Source organism: Petaurus breviceps, unplaced genomic scaffold (genome assembly GCF_028583685.1).
Source record: "Petaurus breviceps papuanus isolate PSGF00001 unplaced genomic scaffold, PetGlider_PUasm1.0 185, whole genome shotgun sequence".
NCBI classification, from domain to species: domain Eukaryota; kingdom Metazoa; phylum Chordata; class Mammalia; order Diprotodontia; family Petauridae; genus Petaurus; species Petaurus breviceps.
This window is the reverse complement of record NW_027185797.1, coordinates 36,106,499-36,116,473: the sequence shown is the minus strand read 5'-3', so window position 1 is coordinate 36,116,473 and position 9,975 is coordinate 36,106,499. Positions and strand designations below refer to the sequence as shown.

The 9,975-nt window shown below is 38.8% G+C and overlaps 1 pseudogene; it reads left to right on the top strand.

Moving 5' to 3' along the window:
• Positions 1–576: 576 nt before the first annotated feature.
• Positions 577–1,098, top strand: LOC138161512 (large ribosomal subunit protein uL23-like; annotated as a pseudogene).
• Positions 1,099–9,975: the final 8,877 nt, after the last annotated feature.

The following is a 9,975-nucleotide window of genomic DNA, read 5'->3' as shown; positions in this document are numbered from 1 at the left end:
AACAAAGCTATAAAAAGAACAACAAATTAGGGTCCTGTAATTCAACTGAAACTTCAGAAAATTTCATTTTTTATATACCATGTTTCCCTGATAATAAGACACTGTCTTATTATTTTTTTTGGACAGAAAAACACCAGAGGGCTTATTTTCAGGGGAGGGCTTATTTTAATGAACATTGACAGCAATTTTAATAAACAGGTAAATGTGAACAAAAAAATGTACCTTTATTCAATAAGCAAATCACTGGGGAAGAACAGGATGACGCGCTCACTGCTGCAGCTCTGATTGGATGCAGCTCGGAGCGCGGCGTGCGTTTCGCCGTAATGTAGCGTGTAGCTCAGGGGATCACCTTCACTACAGTAGCAATCTCAATAGGGCTTATTTTCGGGGGAGGACTTATTTTAGAGGAATCTTACACAGGCTTATTTTCGGGATAGGTCTTATTATCGGGGAAACACGGTACCACTTGCTGTTTCTATCTTTACTTGAACCCTGTACCTGATATAGACAACGCTATCAACAGGTTGAAGGAGAAATCTCAAAAAAAAAAAAAATCCATGAGGGGCGTCCCCCAACATGGCGCCAAAGGCAAAGAAGGAAGCTGTTGTCCCCCCCAAGACAGAAGCAAAGTCCAAGGCCAAGAAGGCAGTGCTGAAGGGTGTCCATAGCCATAAAAAGAAGAAGATCTGAACATCCCCCACCTTCCGGCAACCCAAGACACTGAGACTTCAAAGGCAGCCCAAATACCCTCGGAAGAGTGCCCCTCGCAGAAACAAGCTCGATCACTCTGCCGTCATTAGGTTTCCCTCGACCACTGAGTCTGCTATGAAGAATATTGAGGACAACAACACCCTGGTCTTCATTGTGGACGTCAAGGCCAACAAGCATCAGATCAAGCAGGCCATAAAGAAGCTGTATGACATCGACGTGGCCAAGGTCAACACACTGATCCAGCCTGATGGAGAGAAGAAGGCCTATGTCCGTCTTGCTCCAGACTATGATGCTTTAGATGTTGCCAACAAAATTGGAATCATCTAACTTGCTGTGTCCCCATTCCACCTACAATAAAAATAAAGTTTTCCAGAATTAAAAAAAAAATCCATGAGGGGCTAACTTGGAAAATAAATCTGCCTTTTAAAATTATCAGAGGCTTGGGGCATCTAGGTGGTGCAATGAATAGAGCACCAGCTCTGGAGTCAGGAGGACCTGAGTTCAAATCTGACCTCAGACACTTGGCACTTACTAGCTGTGTGACCTTGGACAAGTCAACCCTAATTGCCTTGCCTTCCCTCCTCCAAAAAAATTTTCAGAGACTTCAAAATAGGAAACATACTTCACTTTCTTTACAATAATCAATGCAATTTCATGTGCAATATCCTTAATCCAATTTTGAGAACTTATTAGTAAAACATACTCAAGTCTGATATATTCCATTAGAAATATGTGGAAACCAATCATCTGTGTGTGTGCGTGTGTGTGTGTGTGAATGTGTGTCCCCTAGTTCTTAGAGAAAATATTCTGTTCCTCTTGATTTCTAAAAATACCCTTTTACATCTTTGCCTTCTTGCCCCTATTATGACAATATTATCCCCACATCACCCTTTAAAAAATGAGGTATTTCAAAGACCTAATATCATATAGGCATTATATGATATATATACATATATATCATATAGATAAATACATAGGTATTAGCAAGTGGATAGCAAAGCTCTAGAACTTGTTTGTTTAGTGGCTTAGGACATAGAATTGACTAAAAATTCAGGTCAAAAATAATGAGATCTGTCATGCTTGCATCCTGTTATAGAAATTCAGAGGTGTTTTAGTACTAATAGATTTAGTGTTGCAACAATAAAACTTCCACAGTTCACCTACCCTGATTATAGAAATTTGTGATGAATGGGAAATGAAGGATATAGTTATGATGATATCAAGCCTGTCACCTCAAAGGCACAGACTGACCTGACATAAGCCATAAGAGGGAAAACTCCATTAGCTCTGCTTTATTCCAGGCAAGAGTCATATTTGCCAGGCACTCATGTAGCAAAGATCCACATTATTCACAGGGTTAAGGTTAGGTTTTTGATAAAGTCAGGCTCTGAATTTACCCGATTGTAGTATTTCCTGTTCTGAATAGAAATAAAACAATGGGGAAATTGAGTCAAGAGAAGCTTACCTTCACCCATTGAAAGGCCATCCCTGCAACTTTCTCAGACAGAAACATTCACATGTAGCACTCACTTTGGACAGCACATGGCATTTCCCTTGAATGGTGGACTATTGTTTTCATGACAATTCATATAATCATACCTGAAATAAAAACAAAGAAAAATATCAAATTATAGTCCTACAAGATTTGACCCAAATAGCAAAATTTCAGCAGAGGATAGTGCTAGTTTTTTTTTTATTATTTTTCTCATATTTTAACAATGAGCAATATAAGGAAATTTCATTTATCCTTAAGAATAATTGTATTCTGGAGTCACACATATACTACATTATAATTGACTCCAAATTCCAAATAATATTAACTATACACCAGAGTCAAGATGGCAGGGAAAAGGCAGACTCACCTGAGCTCTCCCCAATTGCCCTCTAGACAACTTTAAAATATCACCTCAAAATGAATTTTGAAGCAGCAGAACCTACAAAAGAACAGAGTGAAACAATTTTCCAGCCCAAGACAACTAAGAAAGTTAGTAGGAAGGATCTTGTTGGGAGCCAAAGAGGCCTGAGCCAAGGACTTCAGATTATTACCTTGATATCAGTGGACCTGAATATCAAAGACCTCTTTGAGAAGCAAATTTTCAAGTTAGCTCCTGAGTTCTTTTGATATGGGTTACACTTATAACAAAGATGTTGTTTGAGTTCTGCCCCAAGACTAGCTGTTCAAAACCAAAGTATGTGAATTCTTAGGTGGTCAGTTCCTATGCAGATGTACTTGATGATGCTGCTTTGGTTTCAGGCCTTGAAGCCAGATCTCAAGCTTATCCTTTATAATGTGACTGCATAGGAAAGGAGTTAACTGACTTTTCCTAAGACTTTCTGGCACCTAGAGAACAAAAGGCCTTAAAGCTGCCATGCTACTTCCAGGATATGAATACTTGAGATTCCTTCCTTTGTCTCATTGCTCTATAAAAACCTTGCCCTAAGAATCAATAAATGGAGTTCATCATTCTTCCTTGAACTCCCCACATGGTCTGGTTATTTCTTATTCACACCTCCGAATCATGCTAAGTGCTGGACACTGAGCAGCCCACAGCAGGATCTTCCATATGAAAGTGAGAATGGAGCACAGTCCAGCACAGTAAATGCCCCAGCCAGTCAGTCAACAGCAGGCTTTGGAAGCAACTGAATTGGCAGCAGTGATTCCCAGAGTTCTCAGTCCACAAATAGTAAGGGGGTCAGATAACTGGTCAGAAGGTGATTACAGGCATCCCTTTGCTGGCACTGAATGCAGGATTCTGTTGTGATACTGAGAGTTAAGTTGCAGTCCTGGTTCACTATTCTAGGGTGTGGAAAGGGACTATCACAACACAGCTTGCCACTGCAGGGGAGCAGAGACCCTGGCCACAATTCAGTTGTGGAAAAGAGTTCTTATGGTCATTCACAGACCAGAGTACAGGCCATGAAAGTAGTAAAAAAAATCTCTTCTTAGATCATACCACCTTGAAACAACTGAAAACTTAAAAACTCCCAAAACTAGTTCTGAAAACAGCAACACGAAAAAACCTGAAGCTTGGGACAGTGCTCCCTCCATCCCGGAAGCAAGTGCAAATAACAATAAAAAAGAACCTAACCATAGATTGTTATTATGGTGACTCAGAAGATCCAAACACAAACTCAGAAAAAGACAACAAAGTCAAAACTGCTGCATTCAAAGTCTAAAAAGAAAAAAATGTGAATAGTACTCAAGCCAAAAAGAATTCCTGAAAGAGGTCAAAAAGGATTTTAAAACATAAATTAGAGAGACAGAGTAAAAAATGGTAGAAGAAATGAGAGTGATGAAAGAAAACCATGAAAAAGAGTCAACAGTTTGGTAAAGGAGGCACAAAATATTGAAGAAAATAATTCCTTAAAAAACCTAAGTCAAATGCTATTTAAAAAAAGTTACAAAAATCCAATGAAGAGAAGGACTCCTTAAAGATTAAGATCAGCCAAATGGAAAAGGGGGTACAAATACTTAAGAAAATAATTCCTTAAAAAATTCAATTCAGCAAAATCAAAAGAATGATAAAACAGAAGAATATATGAAATATCTCATGGGAAATACAATTGACCTGAAAATTAGATTAAGGAGAAATAATTTAAGAAGTATTGAGCTAAAAATAATTTTTTTTAAATTAAAAAAAAAAAGTGTTGAATGACCTGAAATACAGGATCAAAAAGTACCAACATACCATCTTTCAAGAAATTATCAAGGAAAACTGCCCTAATATTCTAGAATTACAAACTAAAATAGAAATTAAAAGAATCAATTAATCACCACCTGAAAAGGATCACAAAATGAAAATTCCCAGGAATATTATATACAAATCCCAGAACTCCAGGTCAAAGAGAATACATTGCAAGCAACCAAAAAGAAACAATTCAAATATTGTGGAGCCACAGTCAGATGAACACAATATTAAGCAGTTCCTACATTAAAGGATCAGAGATCTTGGAATATGTTATTCTGGAGGGCAAAGGAGCTAGGATTACAATTTAGAATCACATATCCACAAAAACTGAGTATAATCCTTCAGGGGGGAAATGGATATCCAAAGAAATAAAGGATTTTCAAGAGTTCCTGATAAAAAGACCAGAGGTGAATAGAAATTTTAACTTTAGAATACAAGGCTCAAGAGAAAAATAAAAAGCAAGTTTCTCTGATAAAGTTTTCATTTCTCAAATACATAGAGAACTGAGTCAAGTTTGTAAAAATAAGAGCCATCCCCCAGTTGATAAATGGTCAAAGTATATGAATAAGCAGTTTTCAGATTAATTCATCAAAGCTATTTCTAGTCATGAAAAAAGTTCTAAATCATTATTGATTAGAGAAATTCAAATTAAAACAACTGAGATACTGCCCCACACATATCAGATGGGCTAATGTGACAGAAAAGGAAAATGGCAAATGGAGAAAAGGTGGGAAAATTGAGACACTAGTGGATGTTGGGTGTAGATGTGAGCTGATTCCACAATTCTGGGGAGAAATTAGGAACTGCCCCCAAAGGAATATCAAGCCATACATACCCTTCGACCTAGTACTTAGGTCTATATCCCAAAGAGATTTCAAAAAAAGAAAGGAAAATGATCTATATGTACAGATAATGAGGGTCAGGTTGTGATGCAGCAGAATGTCTCAAAGGATTTCAAAGACTGAGACTGACTCCAAGACAGTTAGAAAGATGTATTATGGATTCGAGGTTAGAGGAACTTGCAATTTCAGTAAAGCAAGACAGGCAATTTTATAGGGCATACGATGCAAATTACACCATCAAAATTTACATAGAATATAGGAATATGATGGATATTAGAAAGGCAGTATGAGTTTGTTAAGGGATTAGGTAATAGTGGAGGGGGTTCCTTCTATGGTTCAGTGGTCAAATATCCTGCTTTCTGACTGGGTAGCGATTGGGTCCTATCTGGTCAGTATGGATAGTTAGGTATTGTGGTACTGTCTTGGAATAAATGGATAATATGATTGTGGTTGGCTACAAGAAAATACCTGTTCAAATATGTGGATTAGAACTAGGGGCAGTGGGCATGCTATATAGTGTGGCTGTAATATAATGCCAAAAGAAAGGCAACTTCCCAAGGTTCAGAATACCAGCATAGGTGCTCTCCATTTTATTCAGTGACCAACCAAGAACAGAGAAGATCAAAACATGACATCATTCCAAATACAGCATTTACTAAGTGTGATTAAATAATCTCCAAGGACTACCCCACCCCAGGACCTTCCAATCATTCAATCAATTACAAAGTTCCTGGTCTAAATACTTCTCCACCCCTAGGCTATACCTTCATTTAGTCCACCACAAAGCCCCTCTTCTCAAATGGAGATTAGTTTCCAAACATAAGTAAAGTACCTTCATTTGTCAATCACAGAGCACCAAAAGGTCAAAAGTTCCCTACCCCTGGATCTCAATTGAATCTACCCTAGAGTTACATCAAGTTTAAACACAGCACTTAATACCCAAATGGAGGTCTTTTCTTCATCTTGACACGAGGCAAGTTCTCAGCAATCTTAGTTCCTGGGGAGACAAGGCTCAGCAAGGCCACAAGATACATTGCCAGTCCCTTCATCAATTCATCCTCTGTCTGTAGAACAGTCCTAGAACCCCTGAAAACATTAGCAAAACCCTCTCCCAGGATTTCTGTAAACATACAACCAGAAAATCCTTCTTCAGGGCTTCTGAACCAACAGAAAGGTTCCCAGACCCCTGCAACAACAGCACTGTCCTTCACCAGTGGACAGTATTCACTCTGTCTGCAGGACAGTCTCCAGACCCCTGCAACAACAGCACTGTCCTTCACCAGTGGACAGTATTCATTCTGTCTGCAGGACAGAATCCAGACCCCTGCAACAACAGCACTGTCCTTCACCAGTGGACAGTATTCACTCTCTGTCTGCAGGACAGTCTCAGGGCTTCTTAGCCAAAAGCCAGGTTCCAGGACTTCTTCAACAACAGGACTGTCTTTAACCAGTAGACAAATCTGGCAAAACAACATCAAAACAGACAGACAAAGTACCAGCAAAACAGCCATGTCTCCTCAGTCCTTGGCAGCTCAGGGGGCAGGTCTCAAAAGTCCAGGGCGATTCAAAGTGGCCCCAGCAATCCTGCTCAGTCTCTCTTTCTGCCTCCACGTGGGTGCTGCTTCCAAAAAGTCCTTCTGCCTCTCTCTTGTCTCTCCAAATCTATGTCACCAGCTCCTCCCAGTTCAGGACTTTCTTTTCACATCAACAAGTCCATCCCACAGGTGGGATTAACAAGCTCTGGGTTTTAACACAATCAATTTGAAAACCAAGCCAATACAGGGGAATCTTTAAATGCCATTACTATCACAGTGGCCCATAAGGAAGTTAGAATTTTGGGGATGGGGACAACTTTAGGATTCCATCACAGAGACTCTAACCTTTGTTGGTAGTCATTATTGTGTTACACAAAAACCAAACAATTACATCCAGACAATGATTTATTTAGCAATACCTGCAGTTGTGGAAACAAATCTGGTCCAAAGCTCTTGGTATCCAAAGACCCTGACTCTTGGTTTATATATTGAAGGTAATAAAACAAAGGGAATATAGGTATTGAGTAACCTTATTTTATATTGGCAGAAAGGATCAGGATTTCCTCAAAATCAGGCAATGGCAGAGCAAAGGGAATAATTTATAATTTCTCTGAAATTGGGAGCAAAATTGGGTAGGAGGAATTTTGAGATTTACCTTCATTTGGGAGTGATAATGGTGAGATGGAAGTTTTATGATTTCCCTGAAATTTGAAAGTAAGGAAGGAGTACTAACTTAGAACTCCTTCACAAGAAGTTAAAACTCAAACTTCATGAAATGTCTGAATAAAGAGGAAAATGGAGTTATTGATGTTATTTTATTTGAACCAGTGTAGCAGCAAGCACCCCAAGCGTCCTCAGGGTTTGCTGCCAACACTGGTTCTTGGATCTGCTTTGATAAAGGAAAGCAACTCAAAATGGGTTAACAAGCTTACTTTAATCAGTCAGACATATATCATTTACCTTGTTCAGGGGAAAAAGGTCAGCACCCCAAACTTCAAAGTATACAGGCAGAATTATCAAGACAGAAACAGAGCAAATAGACAGCTTTCCAAACTGTCCAACCATTACATCCATACCAAATCAACATCTGGGTTTCAACATCTAGGTTTTTCAAAGCCGGGGGGCTCTAGACAACGGCTTCCCAGAATCCATATCAAATCACAGAACACTTCTCAAAGTGAGCCCCAAAACAAAGCCTCACATCAGGGCTTATATAGCCTTCTCCTGGCTCAGAGAATGTAACAACCTTTTGGACCCACTGGCCAATCAAAAAGTATCTATTGAAAAACAAGCCTCCCATCCCAGGTTCTAGGTGCACTTTAGCCTAGGGGCAGGGAAGATCTTTAAATTTACATTCCCATTACAACCAGTATAATAAAAATGACAGTTCTACATTAATGCAGTTCTACCTAATGTAATATACTCCATAAAAGAGCTAGGGTCCAAATAGACTTTGACAGGTTCTTTGAACACTATGATTAAACTAAAAGGAGCAAATATAAAGTCTTATGCTTAGGTAAACACTGACTAGAAAACAACCTGTCTAAAGAAGATCTGTTATTTTATTGAATTTTTGAGATCACTAGGAGTCAACAGCATGCTCTGTTAAGAAAAAAAAAACTAATTGAAACTTAGGCTTCAGGACAACGTGCCTAGTGCCTAGGACCAGAGATGTCAGAGTCTTCGTGGACTATACCTCACTCAGATGGCAAGTCAAGACATCACCTGTGACATCATTGGTCTTCTTCAAAAAGGAAGGTCAAACAAAAACAACAACACTGCAGAGAAAGGTCAAGATTTTGCCTTGTAACTACTTCTATCCTTTACTCAGGTGACCTCTGGTTATTTGAGTCTCAACTCTATTATTTTAATTTGGATCTCCTTCCTGGTGTTGTCTATCTTTGTAACCTTACCCACCACCCACTAAACTAAAATTCAAATTGATTCCACCAAAGCTGTTGCAGACTACTACCATTTTCTGCAGCCTAAACATATCACCTGAGGATGTAAGGGAGAGGAGTTGAGGTGACTCAACCTACAGATGCATTAAAATGTCTACCAATCAGGATTATTTTACCTTTACAATGGTTGGTCCAAAGGACAGAGTGTGAGGCTGATCATGAGGAAGAAATACCTAAGATTAAAAGAGCCTGTCAAGACCGATTTCAAAAAATCCTAAACAAAATACAAACTAAAAAAATTATGATGTTATATAACAAAGATTACACGTTATGATCAAGTGGGATTTAGACCAGGGATGACCTAATATAAGAAAAAAGTATAAAAATAAATGAAATGTATTATATCAACAATAAAAGGATTTAAAATATGATTATCTCAATAGATGCAGAAGACTTTGACAAGATAAAACAGCTTTTCCTATTAAAAACACCAGAGAGTATAGGAATAAATAGAGCCTTCCTTGAAGTGATAATTAATATTTATTTAAAACCATCAGCAAACATTATCTGCAAGGGGGATAATCTAGAAACTTTCCCAGTACAATCAGTGGTGAAGCAAGGATGCCCTTTGTCACCTCTGTAATTCAATATTGTATCAGAAATGTTAATTATAACTATGAAGAAAAAAATGATGGAATTAGAATAGGCGATGAGGAAACAAAACTATCACTCTTTCCAGATGATATGTTAGGGTCCAAAGAAAGCTTTTTCTTCCCTCACCCCTTTCTCCCTGCCTTCCTCCCCCATTTCAGCATTTTGGGGTGTCAATTCCTTCTTTTTGGGGGAGATTCCAGCTCTTTCCTGGGTCAGCTTCAGTTAATCCCAGTTCTCTTCTGCTCTCCATTCCCAGCAGTTACTCCCTCTTTTTTCTGCCGCACAGAATTCCTCAGGGAGCTCAATTTATTTCTACAAAGACTTGGGCAACTTCTTGTTGTATTTAGTGGTGATGCTTTCTTGTTGTTGCTGCTTTGGTTTTCCTGGGTTTCAGTTTTCATTTTGTTTTGTTTTTTAACGTAGGAAAACTTTTCCATTGTAGAGATTTCCTCCCCTAAGCGGTGCAGTGGCTTTTAAGGAGGTGTTGGGTGGAGAGAAAGCTTTTCCTCCTTAGCCCTTTTCTGCCTGTCTCCATCTCCCCACTTTTCAGCATTTGGAGGAGGTCCATTCTCTTTTTTCAGGAGATTCCTGCTCTTTCCTACAGCCACTCTGGTGATTCCACTTCTGTGCTGATCGCCCCCTT